A 21561-nucleotide genomic window follows, 5' to 3' on the forward strand; every position below is an offset into this window, starting at 1 on the left:
GTCTGCGCTTACCAGCCGTGTGCATTCCTCAAAACACTGAAGGACTTTACAGAGGTCTTTCAGCTTCGACCACTGCACACCTGTCAACTCCATGTCTGCTCTCAAAGTGCCTGGCCGTGTATCCTCCCACAAATGCATTATGGCCTGCCTCTGCTCGCACAGCCGCTCCACCATGTGCAGCGTGGAGTTCCACCTTGTTGCAATGTCGATAATGAGGCGGTGGTTGGGAAGGTGGAGCAATCGCTGCAGCTTCTGCATACGAACGGAGTGTACAGGCGACCGGCGGATGTGCGCGCACAGTCTTCGCACCTTCTGGAGCAGGGCTGTTAACTCCGGATAATTTTTGAGGAAGCACTGCACCACCAGGTTCAAGGTGTGAGCCAAGCAAGGTATATGGCTGAGTTTTGAAAGGGCTATGGCTGCCACAAAATTACAGCCGTTATCACTAACTACCTTGCCTGCCTCAAGATGTACACTGCCCAGCCATGACTCAGTTTGTCGCTTCAAGTACTCGGCCAGCACCTCGGCGGTGTGTCTGTTGCCCAAACACATCATCTGCAACACAGCCTGCTGACGCTTTCCACTAGCTGCTCGATAGGGGGACTCATCGTGTGCAACAGTGGCAGCTGCAGATGGAGTGCTCGTACGACTGCGCTCTGTGGACGAGCTTTCGCTTCTGGAGGAGGAGGAGGAGGAGGGTCGAACGCCTACAGCCAACTGTTTCCTATACCGTGGGCTAGGCAGCACTGTCCCACCACCGCTGTCCCCTGTGGACCCTGCATCCACTACATTAACTCAGTGCGCAGTGATGGACACGTAACGGCCCTGGCCATGCCGACTGGACCATGCATCAGTTGTGAGGTGCACCTTTCCGCTCACTGACTGCTTGAGTGCATGGACAATGCGGTCTTTCACATGATGGTGGAGGGCTGCGATGGCTTTGCGAGAGAAGAAGTGGCGACTGGGTAGGTCATAGCGTGGTACTGCATAGGCCATGAGTTCGCGGAAAGCTGTGCTTTCCACCAACCGAAAGGGCATCATCTCAAACGAGATTAGTTTGGCAATGTGGGCGTTCAAACCCAGTGTACGCGGATGAGAGACTGAGTACTTTCTTGACCTACTCATAGTGTCTGCGAGGGTGAGCTGGACTTGAGAGCTGCATATGGTGGAAGTAGCGGTGGACAGGGCGGACTGAGAGAGGGTTGATGATGGTGATGGAGTTGGTGTTCTTTCTGATGGCCTAGAATCAGTCTTTCGTTGATATAACAGTGGGATTCCCTGACTGCTGTGGCCTTGCAACGACACCTCAACATTTGCTGCTGTGCTAACCGGTGGGATTACAGTGGGGGAAACAATGTAGCGTTGCTGACTACCTTCGTTGTGATCAGTTGCACATGTGGCACTTGAGGTTTGGTGTTGTGTCCACGCTTGCAAGTGCATGCTGGTTAAATGTCTAAGCATGCAACTGGTATTCAAATTTTTCAGATTTTTCCCTCGGCTAAAGGTCTTTGCGCACTTCTTACAGATAACCTTGGCCTGATCATGAGGATTTTGGTCAAAAAAGTGCCACACTGCACTCTTCCTACTTTGGCAGACATTTTGCGGCCTAGCACGCTGTGATCTTTTGACCCTCTGGACAAGCTGTCCAGCAACTCTTTTGATGTTTGGAACCTGTCTTTGGAGTGCTCCGGGCCTGCCAGATAACAGCTGTTGCGATGTCGATGTCTGCTGTGGATGCTCCTCATCTGAGCTATTGGAAGCAGCACCCTCTTCCCCCAATGGATGCCAATCTGGGTCAACAACTGGGTCATCCATCACCTCCTTTTCTATGTCATGTGCACCTTCCTCTGTGTCACCGTGTATGGTGGTATAGTGTGCGGGAAGGGGCACCTGAGTCTCATCAGGGTCAGAATCTGGCTCTGTACACTGCGAGGACAATGTAGTGCTCTGAGTGAATGTACCAGCAGAATCATCCATCAGCGGCTGTGCATCAGTGCACTCCATGTCAGATTCATCTTGGCCTGGGTAATTCACCATTTGACTTGATAATCCAGGCATGGTATGTGAAAACAGCTCCATGGAGTAATCAGTAGTATGGCCTGTGTCATCCTTCAATCTTGGTTGGGGTCAAGGACACAAGGAAAGGTGTGGTTCATGAACATGAGCCTCCAATGACGACTCAGTGCTTTTACTTTTTACAACTGAAGAAGAGGAGGCGATAGAGCTGGAGGCTGAGTCAGCAATGTTAGACAAAAATTTTCCTGATGCTCTGGCTTTAAAAGCGGTTTGCCAACTCCTAGAAAACTAAGCGTTCGAGGCCTTATGTAGCCAGACGATGACGCAGGCTCAACACCTCCTGCATACGGTCCTATTTTGCTCTTGCCACTACCATCAGATCCACCACCAACACCATCATTACCAGCTGCCAACCCCCGCCCAATTCCACGGCCTCTTCCACCAGCCTTCCTCATTTTTGGAAGAAATGTAGACAAAATCCAACAAACTATATAGTAATGTAAAACAAGGTACAAGGTGTCTATAGGACAGGGGAGATTTTGAATTTCTGCAGACACTTGTGGACACTGGACACTTTTGGATTGTGTGAGGCCCACTGATATCTGAGCGCTATGTGACAGGCTCGATGGCACAGCTGTGACAAAAGTGACGAGAGGATAAGGGAGATTTTGAATTTCTGCAGACACTTGTGGACACTGGACACTTTTGGATTGTGTGAGGCCCACTGATATCTGAGCGCTATGTCACAGGCTCGATGGCACAGCTGTGACAATAGTGACGAGAGGATAAGGGAGATTTTGAATTTCTGCACACACTTGTGGACACTGGACACTTTTGGATTGTGTGAGGCTAAATGAATATCTGAGCGCTATGTGACAGGCTCGATGGCACAGCTGTGACAAAAGTGACGGGAGGATAAGGGAGATTTTGAATTTCTGCAGACACTTGTGGACACTGGACACTTTTGGATTGTGTGAGGCCCACTGATATCTGAGCGCTATGTCACAGGCTCGATGGCACAGCTGTGACAAAAGTGACGAGAGGATAAGGGAGATTTTGAATTTCTGCACACATTTGTGGACACTGGACACTTTTGGATTGTGTGAGGCCCAATGAATATCTGAGCGCTATGTGACAGGCTCGATGGCACAGCTGTGACCAAAGTGACAAGAGGATAAGGGAGATTTTGAATTTCTGCAGACACTTGTGGACACTGGACACTTTTGGATTGTGTGAGGCCCACTGATATCTGAGCGCTATGTCACAGGCTCGATGGCACAGCTGTGACAAAAGTGACGAGAGGATAAGGGAGATTTTGAATTTCTGCACACATTTGTGGACACTGGACACTTTTGGATTGTGTGAGGCCCAATGAATATCTGAGCGCTATGTGACAGGCTCGATGGCACAGCTGTGACAAAAGTGACGAGAGGATAAGGGAGATTTTGAATTTCTGCAGACACTTGTGGACACTGGACACTTTTGGATTGTGTGAGGCCCACTGATATCTGAGCGCTATGTCACAGGCTCGATGGCACAGCTGTGACAAAAGTGACGAGAGGATAAGGGAGATTTTGAATTTCTGCACACATTTGTGGACACTGGACACTTTTGGATTGTGTGAGGCCCAATGAATAACTGAGCGCTATGTGACAGGCTCGATGGCACAGCTGTGACAAAAGTGACGAGAGGATAAGGGAGATTTTGAATTTCTGCAGACACTTGTGGACACTGGACACTTTTGGATTGTGTGAGGCCCACTGATATCTGAGCGCTATGTCACAGGCTCGATGGCACAGCTGTGACAAAAGTGATGAGAGGATAAGGGAGATTTTGAATTTCTGCACACATTTGTGGTCACTGGACACTTTTGGATTGTGTGAGGCCCAATGAATATCTGAGCGCTATGTGACAGGCTCGATGGCACAGCTGTGACCAAAGTGACTAGAGGATAAGGGAGATTTTGAATTTCTGCAGACACTTGTGGACACTGGACACTTTTGGATTGTGTGAGGCCCACTGATATTTGAGCGCTATGTCACAGGCTCGATGGCACAGCTGTGACAAAAGTGACTAGAGGATAAAGGAGATTTTGAATTTCTGCACACACTTGTGGACACTGGACACTTTTGGATTGTGTGAGGCCCACTGATATCTGAGCGCTATGTGACAGGCTCGATTGCACAGCTGTGACCAAAGTGACTTGAGGATAAAGGAGATTTTGAATTTCTGCACACACTTGTGGACACTGGACACTTTTGGATTGTGTGAGGCCCACTGATATCTGAGCGTTATGTCACAGGCTCGATGGCACAGCTGTGACAAAAGTGACGAGAGGATAAGGGAGATTTTGAATTTCTGCACACACTTGTGGACACTGGACACTTTTAGATTGTGTGAGGCCCAATGAATATCTGAGCGCTATGTGACAGGCTCGATGGCACATCTGTGACCAAAGTGACTAGAGGATAAGGGAGATTTTGAATTTCTGCAGACACTTGTGGACACTGGACACTTTTGGATTGTGTGAGGCCCACTGATATCTGAGCGCTATGTCACAGGCTCGATGGCACAGCTGTGACAAAAGTGACTAGAGGATAAAGGAGATTTTGAATTTCTGCACACACTTGTGGACACTGGACACTTTTGGATTGTGTGAGGCCCACTGATATCTGAGCGCTATGTGACAGGCTCGATGGCACAGCTGTGACCAAAGTGACTAGAGGATAAAGGAGATTTTGAATTTCTGCACACACTTGTGGACACTGGACACTTTTGGATTGTGTGAGGCCCACTGATATCTGAGCGCTATGTCACAGGCTCGATGGCACAGCTGTGACAAAAGTGACGAGAGGATAAGGGAGATTTTGAATTTCTGCACACACTTGTGGACACTGGACACTTTTAGATTGTGTGAGGCCCAATGAATATCTGAGCGCTATGTGACAGGCTCGATGGCACAGCTGTGACCAAAGTGACTAGAGGATAAAGGAGATTTTGAATTTCTGCACACACTTGTGGACACTGGACACTTTTGGATTGTGTGAGGCCCACTGATATCTGAGCGCTATGTGACAGGCTCGATGGCACAGCTGTGACAAAAGTGACGAGAGGATAAGGGAGATTTTGAATTTCTGCACACATTTGTGGACACTGGACACTTTTGGATTGTGTGAGGCCCAATGAATATCTGAGCGCTATGTGACAGGCTCGATGGCACAGCTGTGACCAAAGTGACTAGAGGATAAGGGAGATTTTGAATTTCTGCAGACACTTGTGGACACTGGACACTTTTGGATTGTGTGAGGCCCACTGATATCTGAGCGCTATGTCACAGGCTCAATGGCACAGCTGTGACAAAAGTGACTAGAGGATAAAGGAGATTTTGAATTTCTGCACACACTTGTGGACACTGGACACTTTTGGATTGTGTGAGGCCCACTGATATCTGAGCGCTATGTGACAGGCTCGATGGCACAGCTGTGACCAAAGTGACTTGAGGATAAAGGAGATTTTGAATTTCTGCAAACACTTGTGGACACTGGACACTTTTGGATTGTGTGAGGCCCACTGATATCTGAGCGCTATGTCACAGGCTCGATGGCACAGCTGTGACAAAAGTGACTAGAGGATAAAGGAGATTTTGAATTTCTGCACACACTTGTGGACACTGGACACTTTTGGATTGTGTGAGGCCCACTGATATCTGAGCGCTATGTCACAGGCTCGATGGCACAGCTGTGACAAAAGTGACGAGAGGATAAGGGAGATTTTGAATTTCTGCACACACTTGTGGACACTGGACACTTTTGGATTGTGTGAGGCCCACTGATATCTGAGCGCTATGTGACAGGCTCGATGGCACAGCTGTGACCAAAGTGACTAGAGGATAAATGAGATTTTGAATTTCTGCAGACACTTGTGGACACTGGACACTTTTGGATTGTGTGAGGCCCACTGATATCTGAGCGCTATGTGACAGGCTCGATGGCACAGCTGTGACAAAAGTGACGAGAGGATAAGGGAGATTTTGAATTTCTGAAGACACTTGTGGACACTGGACACTTTTGGATTGTGTGAGGCCCACTGATATTTGAGCGCTATGTGACAGGCTCGATGGCACAGCTGTTACCAAAGTGACTAGAGGATAAATGAGATTTTGAATTTCTGCAGACACTTGTGGACACTGGACACTTTTGGATTGTGTGAGGCCCACTGATATCTGAGCGCTATGTGACAGGCTCGATGGCAAAGCTGTGACAAAAGTGACGAGAGGATAAGGGAGATTTTGAATTTCTGCAGACACTTGTGGACACTGGACACTTTTGGATTGTGTGAGGCCCACTGATATCTGAGCGCTATGTCACAGGCTCGATGGCACAGCTGTGACAAAAGTGACTAGAGGATAAGGGAGATTGGATTGCTTTTAAAAAAGCAGTTTGCAGAGCAGTGAGTAAACAGCAATGCCAGCCTGTCAGGAAGCCTTAAAAGGCAGCCCAACAACCAACACCACTGATACACCACAATATAGCTTCCCCTTGCACTGCACACACAGTGACTGGTGTGTTGTGCAGGCCAAATCGCTAGCAGCAGAAGCAGTTTTTTTTTCTTCTCAGCAGGACAAAAAAAAAATGGGATTGCTTTTAAAAAAGCAGTCTGCGGAGCAGTGTGTAAACAGCAATGCAGGAATGTCAGGAAGCCTTAGAAGGCAGCCCAACAACCAACACCACTGATACACCACTATATAGCCTCCCCTTGCACTGCACACACAGTGACTGGTGTGTTGTACAGGCCAAATCGCTAGCAGCAGAAGCAGTTTTTTTTTCTTCTCAGCAGGACAAAAAAAAAAAATTGGGATTGCTTTTAAAAAAGCAGTTTGCGGAGCAGTGGGTAAACAGCAATGCAGGAATGTCAGGAAGCCTTAGAAGGCAGCCCAACAACCAACACCAATGATACACCACTATATAGCCTCCCCTTGCACTGCACACACAGTGACTGGTGTGTTGTGCAGGCCAAATCGCTAGCAGCAGAAGCAGTTTTTTTGTCTTCTTCCCTGCCTAACGCTCTCCCTACAGAATCAGCAGCAACCTCTCCCTATACTGAGATCGGCAGAAGTAAGATGGCGGTCGGCGTGCACGCCCTTTTATACCCCCTGTGACGCCCACCAAAGCAAGCCAATCACTTGCATGCCCTTCTGAAAGATGGTGGTGACCCCTGCCTATGTCATCACGTTGCCCACAGTGTCCGTGGATCCTGATTGGCTGAAAAAGAGCGCAAAACAAACTTTTGAAACGCGACTTTGGCGCGTAAGTCGCCGACCTCGTGGCCGACCTCATCCTAGGGTCGGGTTTCGTTTCATGAAACCCGACTTTGCCAAAAGTCGTCGACTTTTGAAATTTTTCGACCCGTTTCGCTCAACTCTATTCAGGATATGTGAAAGAGCCCTAATTCTTTTGTTAGGACTTTGGCTAGGATAGTGAACCTGTATGATGAGCAGAGAGGATGTGTTTGATAAGGGGAGGGGTGGAGAAATGTCAGAGTAGTGGCGGACTGCATTTTTAGAATTTTTGCAATTTACTTATTGTGTGATGATTACAGCAGCCAATCAGAGTGCAGAACCATCCACAACATCCACACACAAGGGCTTCTGTCATTGTCTGCCAAAGTGACATGTCCCTCTCCATATAAAAAGTGGTCATGTTTTTTTTAGTGCCATTTTTTCAGTGTAAAAGTCCAGAGGCTGTTTCTGATGCTGCTACAAGTTGTCAAATATTTCAGATAGGATCCTGTGTGAAATCGACCTTCTGGGCCAGACACCAGATCACATTTCAGAATCTAAATCATTTGTGCTAATAGAGTGGGCCATACACCAGGCCCCATTTCAGAATCTGAATCCTTTCTGAAAATAGTGTGGTTCAGACACATTATCTCAGCAGATAAATAATGATAATTTAGTGACCGGTGACTGACAGGTTTTGGGCCTAGGTTTGTAAAACAGCTGGTTAAAAGGGTACAGCCAACATGACTGGGAAAAAGTGAGGTCATCGTGGAAGGGGAAGGTGGTAATGTTACTGAAAGCTCTTCTTAACAAACACCATCCCATCTAAAACAACTGACAACATACATTATGTTACTGGATGGACTACTTGACTCTTTAGCAGCCACACAGTGGTATGCCTTGTAGATGAGGGCCTGATAGGATATGTGCTCCAGTGAATGACAAGCGCTGCATCTAGGGACCTCTCCTCCTCTTTCTCCACCTTAACATCCCACACAGTACAATCCTCATAGGTGGCATCCCAATTGTCCTTGCCCTTCGCATCACAACTCTCCAACCGTTGCAGCTCATCTGTCATGCCTTGGAGATTTTGTCATAGCCTGCAGACAGCAGTCTCTCAGAACGTGTCTTCAGCACTGCTGGTTGTGTCTTGATTGATAAGCGCATCCAGTTGTCCCCTGAAACTGATTACCACTTAACTTTCAACAAGATAAACATGTCATGGATCTCTCCAATGACTTGAAGACAAGTCACAGACAGTGCAGACTAGGTAATGGTGTAGTTTTTAGTGTCCTGTATTGCAGTCTATGACACCTTTGTGGTCGCTTCTGTGGCAGCTGTTGCTATTACTGATGATGTTACAAACAGTTTTTTTAAATGTGAAGACTCCAAGTTGGGCCTCCATTTGGTAAGTTGCCTGTAGTGGAAGAGGTGTTAGAGTCCCATTATAATATTTCTACTCTTGGTCATTGATGCCACTTTAGTGGTGTGTGGTAATAATTTTTTGAAATGTCAAGATTTCAAGTTGGGTCTCCGTCTGGGGGGTTGCCTGTAATGGAAGGTGTGTCATACTCCAATTATATTATTTCTAATCTGGGGAAATTGATGCCACTTTAGTTGTGTGTGGCAATATTTTTTTTAATTGTTTCGGACTCCAAGTTGGGTCTCCTGTGTGTTGCCTTTAGCAGTAGCGCTCCCAGACCGGCAGGCCTGCACACTTACTTTTAGACAACTACCTGTGTTACTGTCCTTAAATTTTTCTTACATTAGTGGTCTACCAAGCTGATGACATATCAGGTATCCCAGCACAGCAGGCTTAAACTGGTTTCTCACCCAACTTGTTTTAATCTGAATTTAAATTCAAAGGTCTAAATGCTGCCCAGAACCTGATACATCATGCATGGCCCATGGCTGACTGCTGCTATGCGATTGTCAAATTTCTACTGTGAGTCAATTGATGCCACTTTTCCTGGTGTCTGCTCCTAATTTTTGGAAAGGTTTTGACTCCAAATTGGGTCTCCTTTACGTGTGTTGCCTGAATTTGGCAGGGGTCTCAGAGCACCAGGCCAATCCCTGTAATGCATCCACCTGATACTGATCAATGTTTAAGCTAGAAATGCTGGGCCAAGACCTATCCCAGGCCCTGTCCCATGCATCCATGCTGCGCAATTATACTATTTGTACTCTGCGTCAATTGATGCCACTTTTTCTGGTGTCTGCCTCTAATTCAAGCTGTTTAGGCTGATTTTTTGCCCCCTGAAGGTGTTGTCTATGTGCTTGTTTTTGCCTCCAATGAATTCAATGGGATTCTGATATGTTCGACAAACTATTCTCTGAATATCAGGTCTTAAGCCAATACGAACCAAAGGTTCTAGAATTTGACTCTTACTGTTTCTCTTATATTCATTCTCGTCTGGACTTTTGCAATGCTCTTCTAATTTGTCTCCCTCTTATCAAACTTTCCCCCCTCCAATCTGTCTTGAATGCTGCAGCCAGGATAATATTCCTCACCAATCGTTACACTGATGCCTCTACCTTGTGCCAGTTCTTACACTGGCTACCCATCCACTTCAGAATCCAGTAGAAACTTATTACCCTCACCCACAAAATCTCTCCATGACTCAGCACCACCCTACATCTCCTCCCTTGTTTCAGTCTACCACCCTACCCATGCCCTCCCTTCTGCTGATGACCTGAGGTTAGCATCCTCAATAATCAAAACCTCCCACTCCCGTCTCCAAGACTTTACACATACTGCGCCAATTCTTTGGAATGCACTTCTCAGGTTAATACGATTAGTGCCCAATCCCTAAAATTTAAAGCATGCCCTGAAAACGCATTTATTCAGACTGGCCTATCGCCTCAACACATTAACCTAATCTATCCCTGTGTGGCACAGTCAAAAGTTTTACCATAACCAGGTTCCCCGCATCATGTTCCCACATGCTTTATGCATCTATTAGCCCTCTGTGTCTGTACTGTTACACACTTAACATTATGGCTGATCCAAACAATCAGGGCAACTGTTACCACCCAGCTTTCTTGTCTACCTTTTTTCCTCATAGATAGTAAGCTTGCGAGCAGGGCCCTCTTTCCTCTTGGTATCTATTATGACCTATGTGATTATTGTTATGCTGTAATGTCTATTGTCTGTACAAGTCCCCTCTGAAATGTAAAGTGCTGCGGAATATGTCGGCGCTATAGAAATAAAATTTATTATTATTATCTCTAATGGTAAGCGGAATGTTTTCTCTTGTTTGAGTGCATACATTCAGATTAAAGGAAAGATGTACACTCTCTTGTAAGATCATATTTTAGAAACCACAAATGTAAATAATTTCTCATTATTGAAATCTGTGAAAATGAAAGTTTCTATAAATCCCAAAGCATTGAACTCTATTTTTGTGTCAGTTTGAAAGAATTCTGTAGCAATAGAGATGACCGGATGTTTTGAAATTCAAATTTGCTGAATTGTCCCTTAAAATTTATTTGTGGCGAATAAATATGCATGGATCTCAATACTGGAAAGCAGGTAACTGGTCAGAGAATACATGTGGGGGAAAGGAGAGAGACAGAGAAAAAGAAAGAGATGACCCTACTAACCATAAGAGTTTGAATTTTGTAAGAGAGAGAGGACCCTGCTGAACATAAGAGCTTACACTTTACAGGAGAGAGAGGATCCTGTTGACTGTTAGATTTTACACCCCACATGCGAGACTGCGAGAGAGAGAGAGAGAGAGAGGACTCTTTTTACTATAAAAGATGGAAGATAACTCTGGAGTGCAATCTGTGCTCCACTGGGAATTGGTGATACTGTATCTGATGCCTATGTAATGACCATAATCCAGAAAATGTTACGTTAGCACACTCTCTGAAGCTTCAGCAGTGTGGGAAAATGGTGGCAGGCAAATTTTTTTTTTTGAGCAGCAAATCGAATCTCAAGATTCCCTCAAACTTGAACTCAAACCTCCATTGATTGATCTGCTCATCTCTATGAGACAACATACAACCCTACCTCTGCCCAAATCACATATATGAGCATGCAGGTTTTTGAAATGTAAATTCATAAACACCTTTACGTCTTCTATTTGTTGCTGCATTCCTGAGAAATCTGTTTTCATTCACAAGCAAATGAGGTGTTAAGTGCTATAAATGAGACAAGGCACTTAACTAGCCTTGTATCCTGCTGCAAGAATATTTTGCATGTTTGATAGCTCCATGTATTTGATCACTCCATGTATATGTGATATCAGTCTGATAAAAAGGCTGATGATAGGCAGGAAACAATGTGGGAGGCTAAGGATAGAGATGTGCTCAATTATGCCCAGTACACTTAAAGTGATATCCCCATCTCCAAGACCCTATTGCAAGATGTAGTAGGTGTAATAATTTTAACAAATGTCTCCAAGTAGAAATGTAGTATAGCTTTTCTTATTCTCTATGTCAATTACCCTATGTGCAGGGCATTGCAGTAACTTAAGGCCCCATTACACACAACGATGTTGTGAACGATATCGTTGCAATTTCACCAGTTTGGTGACTTGCAGCGATGTCGAAACGACATCGTTGTGTGTGACATGTAGCAATGATCAACAATCAGATGGCTGATCGTTAATCGTTGCCTAATGGTCTGGGCCATAATTTTGTTGTTGGTCTCCCGCTGGGCAGCACACATCGCTGCGTGTGACAGCAAGCGACAGACGATCAGCGACGCTGGGAGCTGGTATCCAAGGTAAACAGCGGGTAACTAAGAGCTGCACGGCTATTAGTTACCTGCTGTTTACCCTGGACACCAGCGTGCTCGCTGGTCCTTATCGCTGGTAAGTCCGTCTATGTGACAGCTCACCAGCGATCAGCTAACTATGTCCCAGCAATAGCATCTGCGTCGTATCGTTGGTGGGATCGCTGGGACATTGAAGCGTGTAACGGGTGCCTTAGGTATCCATGGTATTTCATTTGCATCTGAATTAAGCTCTAATTACACAGGAATTCAGGAACAGATAGAAGATGTAAAGATGTGAATGGATTTACTTTACAAAAACTGCATGCTCATATGTACAATTTGGAAGAGGGTTTGATGTTACTACAGATTCCATTTTAAATTGCCACTGCAATGAAATTGAACCATGTGAGAGTTATGGAACCTTAACTCTCAGAGAGTTCCAAAAAGAGAAATTATTGTTATCAGTGATCTGTGGCTGCATTGTTCTAGGCCTGACAATTTACCATTCTAAATGGATTGTATAGGTTAGAAAAACATGACTTCTTTTTACCACAACTGTATCACACCTGTCCACAGTTTATTTTTATTTTTTCAGTCCGGCCTTTCTAATTCATTCCTATGTTAGGATAAATGCAAAATTCTCCAACCGCATGCAAATTTCATTTAAAAAATAAAACTTCATGGAAACTTTTTTTTTTTTATATATATATATTTTTTTTTTTTCTTGCCTTGCTAACAACTACTAATCCATTTAAGGATCCATTTTAAACCATCAGAAATGCTGAAGTCGTTCTTCTCAGCCTCCTGCAAAAAAATAATAATATACAAAAAAATTGTTAGAAAAGTCTGGAAATTTAAAATTTTACTAAAATTATTCATTAACAATTAAGGAAATTTCTCTGACTTTGCAGCAAGAACAGTTATCCTGTGATAATTCTTATAATTCTATCTTAATACAAATTTCCTCGATTAGATATAATGTAATTGAATATTTCAGGATCTCTACTTTAGGATTCTTGACCTTTAGGATCGCATAGATCTTTTTTTTTCATTCATTCTATATCAAGCATTTTTTACATTCTTTGTTGTGTCCTTGGTATTAAATCAATTTGGAATAATTTTGTAATTTTTTTTACAGATATTTGTTTATTTGTTTCTTCCATCTTGTATTCATTATTGTCGTATTAATGACTGTGTTTTATGCCTATTTGGAAGTCAAACCAGGAGTGGGTGAAAAATACAGAAGTGGCATCTTGTTTCTGTTAAATCTTTTCTCTGATTGTTCCACTCCTCTTTTTGGCTTACATATACTGATGAAAAATACTGAAGGTGTGAATGTGGCCTTGAGACATTTAAGGGTCCATAATACATAAAAAAGGAAAAGGGATGGATGGTGGTAAGTTAACAAAAGAACCAATGCAGTGCAGTGATTGCACACCATTTACACACGTGACTGCAGAAATCTAAGATTGACTGCGGTAGTCAAGTGGGCAGAGGGCACATAATCGCTACAAGGATATATACAGAAGCTGGTGGGGAGCATCAGGGCTTTTATAAGGTGAAATCTAATCCCATTTAATGTTTTTGGACATTTTTGCAGATTTTAAGATACTCCTTTCAATACCTACAACTTTACTCTCAAAACCTGCATTTAGAGAACAATCCTAAACCACAAAATCAAAGAAAGAAAGGAGTGTAGCTTCCAGAGTCAACTGCAGATAAATTAGTGATTTTATTGTTAACTAGCTGAAGAGCCCGGCACTGCCCGGGCATAGTAACTAACTGTGGTTAGTTATAGAAAATTATAATTATCCTCCATCCCATAGTCCCGTGCCCATATACCTATCAGACATATACCGTCAGACTCTTTAAGCCCTTCTCCTTACGAGTGGCGGTTGTTTATCACCCTCCAGGCTCCTCCCGCCAGTTTCTAGACCACTTCACCACCTGGCTTACTCACTTTCTATCCTGTGACATCCCCACCCTCATCATGGGAGACTTTAACATCCCCATCAATGATCCGCTCTCCCAGTCTGCCTCTCATCTTCTTTCTCTAACTTCTTCATTCGGCCTCTCACAGTTTACTAATTCTCCTACACATGAGGACGGGAATACTCTGGACCTGGTTTTCTCCCGTCCCGGCTCGCTGCACGACTTTACTAACTCACCTCTCCCGCTCTCGGACCACAACCTTCTTTCCTTCTCTGTCAAGAATTGTCTCCTCACCCGGGACACCCCCACTTACCACACTTATCGGAATACACGTACCATTAATACCCAACAGCTTAGGGACAATCTCCACACATCTTTAGCCCCCATCTCCACCCTCTCCTGTCCAGACATAGCATTGTCACACTTCAATAATACACTGAAGAATGCCCTAGATGAAGCAGCACCTTCTATACGCAGAAAGACCCGACACAGACAACGGCAGCCCTGGCACACAACGCAAACACGCTTTCTTCAGCGCTGCTCGAGGTGTGCAGAGCAGCAGTGGAGAAAATCTCTCTTAGCAGAAGACTTCATCCACTATAAGTTCATGCTCAAAACCTATAACTCTGCCCTTCGTCTGGCCAAACAATCCTACTTCACCACCCTCATCACCTCACTATCCAACAACCCAAGATGACTTTTTGAAACCTTAAACTCCCTCCTGAAACCTAAAGTACAGGCCCCCATCACCAACCTCAGCGGTGAGGATCTAGCCACTTATTTCCTAGAAAAAATCAACCACATCCATCAGGATATCTCAGCCTTATCTCCTCAGTGCCTGGATCCCCTTCCCTGCCGCACCTCAAGCTCACTAGACATCTTTGAGCCTGTTTCAGAAGAAGAAGTTTCCAAGCTCCTCGCTTCTGCTCGGCCTACAACCTGCAACAGTGACCCTATTCCTTCACAGCTCCTGCAGTCTCTCTCACCAGTGGTCACCACTCACCTGACTAAAATATTTAACCTCTCTCTTTCTTCAGGTATATTTCCCTCCTCATTTAAACATGCCATCATAACCCCTTTACTTAAAAAGCCATCCCTGGACCAGAACTGCACTGCTAACTACAGACCTGTCTCTAACCTTCCCTTCATCTCTAAACTCCTGGAACGCCTTGTCCACTCCCGTCTAATCCGCTATCTCTCGGATAACTCTCTTCTCGACCACTTACAATCTGGTTTCCGCTCTTTACACTCTACTGAAACTGCCCTCACTAAAGTCTCTAATGATTTAATAACAGCTAAATCAAAAGGTCATTGCTCCCTGCTGATTCTCCTGGATCTCTCTGCCGCATTTGACACTGTGGATCACCAGCTCCTCCTCACTATGCTCCGCTCTATAGGCCTCAAGGACACAGCCCTCTCCTGGTTCTCCTCCTACCTCTCTGACCGCTCCTTCAGTGTATCTTTTTCCGGCTCCTCTTCCTCTTCTCGTCCCCTTACTATCGGGGTCCCGCAGGGCTCAGTCCTAGGCCCCCTCCTCTTCTCTTTATACACTGCCCCTATTGGACAAACAATCAGCAGATTTGGGTTCCAGTATCATCTCTATGCTGATGACACCCAATTATACACTTCTTCCCCTGACATCACCCCTACCCTAATTCAAAATACCAAGGATTGTCTGTCTGCTGTCTCTAGCATCATGTCCTCCCTCTATCTGAAACTAAATCTCTCTAAAACTGAACTTCTTGTGTTTCTCCCCTCTACTAACCTCACTCTACCTAACATCGAAATAACCCTGGAGGGTTCAAACATAACTCCCAAGCAGCATGCCCGCTGTCTTGGGGTCATATTTGACACTGAACTTTCCTTTACTCCGTACATCCGATCACTCAGTCGCTCTTGTCACCTGCATCTTAAAAACATCTCCAGAATCCGACCTTTTCTCACCTTTGAAACTACTAAGACTCTTACTGTCGCTCTTATTCATTCTCGTCTGGACTACTGCAACTCTCTTCTGATCGGTCTCCCTCTTACCAAACTTTCTCCTCTCCAATCCATCTTGAATGCGGCAGCCAGGGTCATATTTCTGTCCAGCCGCTTCACCGATGCCTCCATGTTATGCCAGTCATTACACTGGCTACCTATTCGCTACAGGGTCCAGTATAAACTCATCTCTCTCACCCACAAAGCTCTCCACTGTTCTGCACCGCCTTATATCTCCTCTCTCATCTCTGTCTATCGCCCTAAATGTGCCCTCCGTTCTACAAATGACCTAAGACTAACATCCCCCGTAATCCGAACCTCGCACCTCCGTCTCCAAGACTTCTCTCGTGCTGCTCCAGCTCTCTGGAATGCACTTCCCCAGACGATCAGACTGATTCCTAGCCCTGACCTATTCAAGCGCGCTTTGAAAACCCATCTCTTCAAACAAGCCTACCACATCAACTACTCAGCAAGCTAACTTTGCCCTGTTCCCTCCTTCCAAATATTATTCTGAATCTGCACCCTACTATTCATCTGTCTCCACACCCTTCATGCAAATGATAACTGCACTTGATACTTGTCTATTGCACTTAAACGCACGGGCTGATGACCGGATCATGCAGCTTTATATGAAAATCCCTATTATAATTGCCAGACCTGAATTAACAAGCATTTTTCACCTACTGTGTCCCCTCATTTCCATTGTAGATTGTAAGCTTGCGAGCAGGGACCTCACTCCTAATGTCACTGTTTGAATTGTCTTAACTTGTATTGAATTTATTGTCTGTACATGTCCCCGCTTAATTGTAAAGTGCTGCGGAATATGTTGGCGCTACATAAATAAAAATTATTATTATTATTGTCATACATATCCACGATCCCATAGGCCCGTGCCCATATACCCATCATACATATCCTCCATCCCATAGTCGAGTGCCCATATACCCATCATACATATCCGCCATCCCATAGTCCCATGCCCATATACCCATCATACATATTCTCCATCCCATAGTCCCATGCCCATATACCCATCACATATTCACCATCCCATAGTCGAGTGCCCATATACCCATCACACATCCTTCATCTCATAGTCCCATGCCCATATACCCATCATACATATCCGCCATCTCATAGTCCCGTACCCATATACCCATCACACATCCTCCATCCCATAGTCCCGTGCCCATATACATATCCGCCATCCCATAGTTCCGTGCCCATATACCCGTCAAACATATGCTCCATCCCATAGTCCAGTGCCCATATACCGATCACACATCCTCCATCCCATAGTCCCGTGCCCATATACATATCCTCCATCCCATAGTCCAGTGCCCATATACCCATCACACATCCTCCATCCCATAGTCCCGTGCCCATTTACATATCCGCCATCCCATAGTCCCGTGCCCATATACCTATCATACATATCCTCCATCCCATAGTCCCGTGCCCATATACCCATCATACATATTCTCCATCCCATAGTCCGGTGCCCATATACCCATCACACATCCTCCATCCCATAGTCAACCATTATGACATCATAATGAGCGGCAGCAGGGCTTGAAACCTTTGATGATATCAGCATCGCCATGGCAACCATTGTGACATCATAATGAGGGGCGGGGCTTGATACGCACACACTGCTTCCCCAGTATGCAAATAGGGGCATTGTGACATCACAATGAGGGGCGGGGCTTGACACGCACACACTTTTCCCCCAGTATGTAGATAGGGGCAAAATTGTTTGGTGAATTGGAACGCGCAGGGTTAAAATTTCACCTCACAACATAGCTTAGGACGCTCTCGGGGTCCAGACGTGCAACTGTGCCAAATTTTGTGGCTGGAGCTGCGACGGTGCGGATGCCTATCCCGGACATACAAACATACACACACACACACATACACACATACATACACACTTTGAGCTTTATATATTAGATTCATTAAACAGATATACAAATTGCAAGAAATAAATAAAGGGGAGAGCTCTGTGAGACATTTGCAATTCGAACGCCAAATGTTCTTAATCCTGGTATTAAGTTATTTTATTTTTGCAATGTGTATATTTTTTAATAGATTAAAAAACAATAAAATAAACATTTTAGTTGCAATTGGATCTGGAAGCTGGACACTTTTTTCCCTGAAGTTGCATCTACAAACTCTGGGCATAGGATTGGCCTTGTTCTTCCTTGTTATTTGGAGCAGAAAGGGTGAGCTATTTTTTTTTCCTTCACACTTTTAGCCATGAGCAACATGTTTCAAAAATAAATTGTGTAAGCACAGTGTTTGCACAATAACTTGGATTTGAGGCTAAGAAAAATGTGGCAAATATCTTACAACATTGATGCACTATTAAAAAAATGAAGAAGACAGATTTCAAATTTGGCAAACTCGTAGATTAAGAATAATCAAAACATACTTTGGCCTTCGAGTCCTCCCGGCTTTCCTCCACCATGGTTAGCTGGGTGCGTTGCTCTGATTGCACCACTTTCATCTGTGTGATCTCCAGGTGGAGCTCCTGTAGGGTGATTCTCAGCACCATTCACATGTCGTTTGGGTCTAGATTTAGGATCCTGAAATAGATGTTAGCAGTAGAGTTGAGCGACTTTTGGATTTTTAGGGTCGCGTTTCGTTTCGTGAAACCCGACTTTTCCAAAAGTCGGGTCGAGCAAGATCGTCCGATTATAGGGAAAAGTCGGGGTCGTCCCGAAACACGAAACCCAATGTAAGTCAATGGGGAATAAAAGTCGGCAGTGAGAGGAGGACAGGAAACACACCAACAGTGCCCATTTGAATGCCAAAAGCATCAATTCTTCTTACTTAAGCTTGTCAACCTTAATTAACTTCATAATACAAGTTACGCACTGAAAAATGGGGGTTATTTGGCTACAGACTGTGGGGGGGGAGGGCTGGCTCCAGGTTTTCATGTGCCCTGGGCGAAAGAGCGCCCCTTTAACACATACCACAACTCATCATGCTTCGATACGGCAGAGAAATAGCGGTATAGTACAATGAAAAATACCTCACTTTTTACATCTCATGACGAGGCCCATCTATTTCTCCATACAGAATCATTGGTCCCATATAATGTTTGAAACAGTATATGATGAGCTCCACATAATGCTACAGTATATGTTGGTCCCCATGGATGAAGCTCTACTGTCTTATGGGCCCAAATAATGCTCCAAACATAATGGGCCCCATTTCTAATGCTCTAGTGTATAATGGGCCCTGTAAATGCTGCTCCAGTGTCTGAGGTCCACCTTTGGAATGTTCCAGTGTATGGTCGGCCCCATCTATCATTCTCAGACGGTGTTAGGCCCAGTATGGATTGCACGTGATTGCACAAAGGTTAGAAAGGGTACCGTATCCCCAGATAACATGTATGGATAGCGTACACATTCAAAATATATGTCTCAGGAGGCAGGCTCAGACAGTGTTAGGCCCAGTATGGATTGCACGTGATTGCACAAAGGTTAGAAAGGGTACCGTATCCCCGGATAACATGTATGGATAGCGTACACATTCAAAATATATGTCTCAGGAGGCAGGCTCAGACGGTGTTAGGCCCAGTATGGATTGCACGTGATTGCACAAAGGTTAGAAAGGGTACCGTATCCCCGGATAACATGTATGGATAGCGTACACATTCAAAATATATGTCTCAGGAGGCAGGCTCAGACGGTGTCAGGCCCAGTATGGATTGCACGTGATTGCACAAAGGTTAGAAAGGGTACCGTATCCCCAGATAACATGTATGGATAGCGTACACATTCAAAATATATGTCTCAGGAGGCAGGCTCAGACGGTGTTAGGCCCAGTATGGATTGCACGTGATTGCACAAAGGTTAGAAAGGGTACCGTATCCCCGGATAACATGTATGGATACCGTACACATTCAAAATATATGTCTCAGGAGGCAGGCTCAGACGGTGTTAGGCCCAGTATGGATTGCACGTGATTGCACAAAGGTTAGAAAGGGTACCGTATCCCCGGATAACATGTATGGATAGCGTACACATTCAAAATATATGTCTCAGGAGGCAGGCTCAGACGGTGTTAGGCCCAGTATGGATTGCACGTGATTGAACAAAGGTTAGAAAGGGTACCGTATCCCCAGATAACATGTGTGGATAGCGTACACATTCAAAATATATGTCTCAGGAGGCAGGCTCAGATGGTGTTAGGCCCAGTATGGATTGCACGTGATTGCACAAAGGTTAGAAAGGGTACCGTTTCCCCGGATAACATGTATGGATAGCGTACACATTCAAAATATATGTCTCAGGAGGCAGGCTCAGACGGTGTCAGGCCCAGTATGGATTGCACGTGATTGCACAAAGGTTAGAAAGGGTACCGTATCCCCAGATAACATGTATGGATAGCGTACACATTCAAAATATATGTCTCAGGAGGCAGGCTCAGACGGTGTTAGGCCCAGTATGGATTGCACGTGATTGCACAAAGGTTAGAAAGGGTACCGTATCCCCGGATAACATGTATGGATAGTGTACACATTCAAAATATATGTCTCAGGAGGCAGGCTCAGATGGTGTTAGGCCCAGTATGGATTGCACGTGATTGCACAAAGGTTAGAAAGGGTACCGTTTCCCCGGATAACATGTATGGATAGCGTTCACATTCAAAATATATGTCTCAGGAGGCAGGCTCAGACGGTGTTAGGCCCAGTATGGATTGCACGTGATTGCACAAAGGTTAGAAAGGGTACCGTATCCCCAGATAACATGTATGGATAGCGTACACATTCAAAATATATGTCTCAGGAGGCAGGCTCAGACGGTGTTAGGCCCAGTATGGATTGCACGTGATTGCACAAAGGTTAGAAAGGGTACCGTATCCCCAGATAACATGTATGGATAGCGTACACATTCAAAATATATGTCTCAGGAGGCAGGCTCAGACGGTGTTAGGCCCAGTATGGATTGCACGTGATTGCACAAAGGTTAGAAAGGGTACCGTTTCCCCAGATAACATGTATGGATAGCGTACACATTCAAAATATATGTCTCAGGAGGCAGGTTCAGACGGTGTTAGGCCCAGTATGGATTGCACGTGATTGCACAAAGGTTAGAAAGGGTACCGTTTCCCCAGATAACATGTATGGATAGCGTACACATTCAAAATATATGTCTCAGGAGGCAGGCTCAGACGGTGTCAGGCACAGTATGGATTTGACGGCACAGATTACACAGCGGAGGAGCAGGGAGAGGTAAAGATTGCAAATGCTGGGGCCCTGCCCAAGCAAGGGGGGCCCACTCGTAGGCGTCGGTACTGGCACTGGGCCCCTCATAGTACAGCGGTGTGTCTGACGGCGGGTGTGCACCACCACCGTCAGAGACACTTGATTGCACTATGAGGGACCCTGTGCCAGTGCCCGCACCCAAGAGTCGGCCTACCCACCTGTCCAGGGCAACGGCACTCGCACGGTGTCGTGCGCTAGGTGGTGACCCCGGCCATGGGGGGGGAGGCAGCACAGTTATGGAGTTTTAGAAAGTGGCATATGTTGATGTTGGACATTCAGCTGATGCAAAAGGCGAAATAGGTGAAGTCCCAGGAAGAGGTGGACCAAAGCAAGCCATTTTTCTGTCACCCTATGTGT

The sequence above is a fragment of the Dendrobates tinctorius genome, unplaced genomic scaffold, assembly GCF_039654945.1.
Source record: "Dendrobates tinctorius isolate UK_male_01 unplaced genomic scaffold, ASM3965494v1 ptg000230l, whole genome shotgun sequence".
In the NCBI taxonomy this organism is placed as follows: Eukaryota; Metazoa; Chordata; class Amphibia; order Anura; family Dendrobatidae; genus Dendrobates; species Dendrobates tinctorius.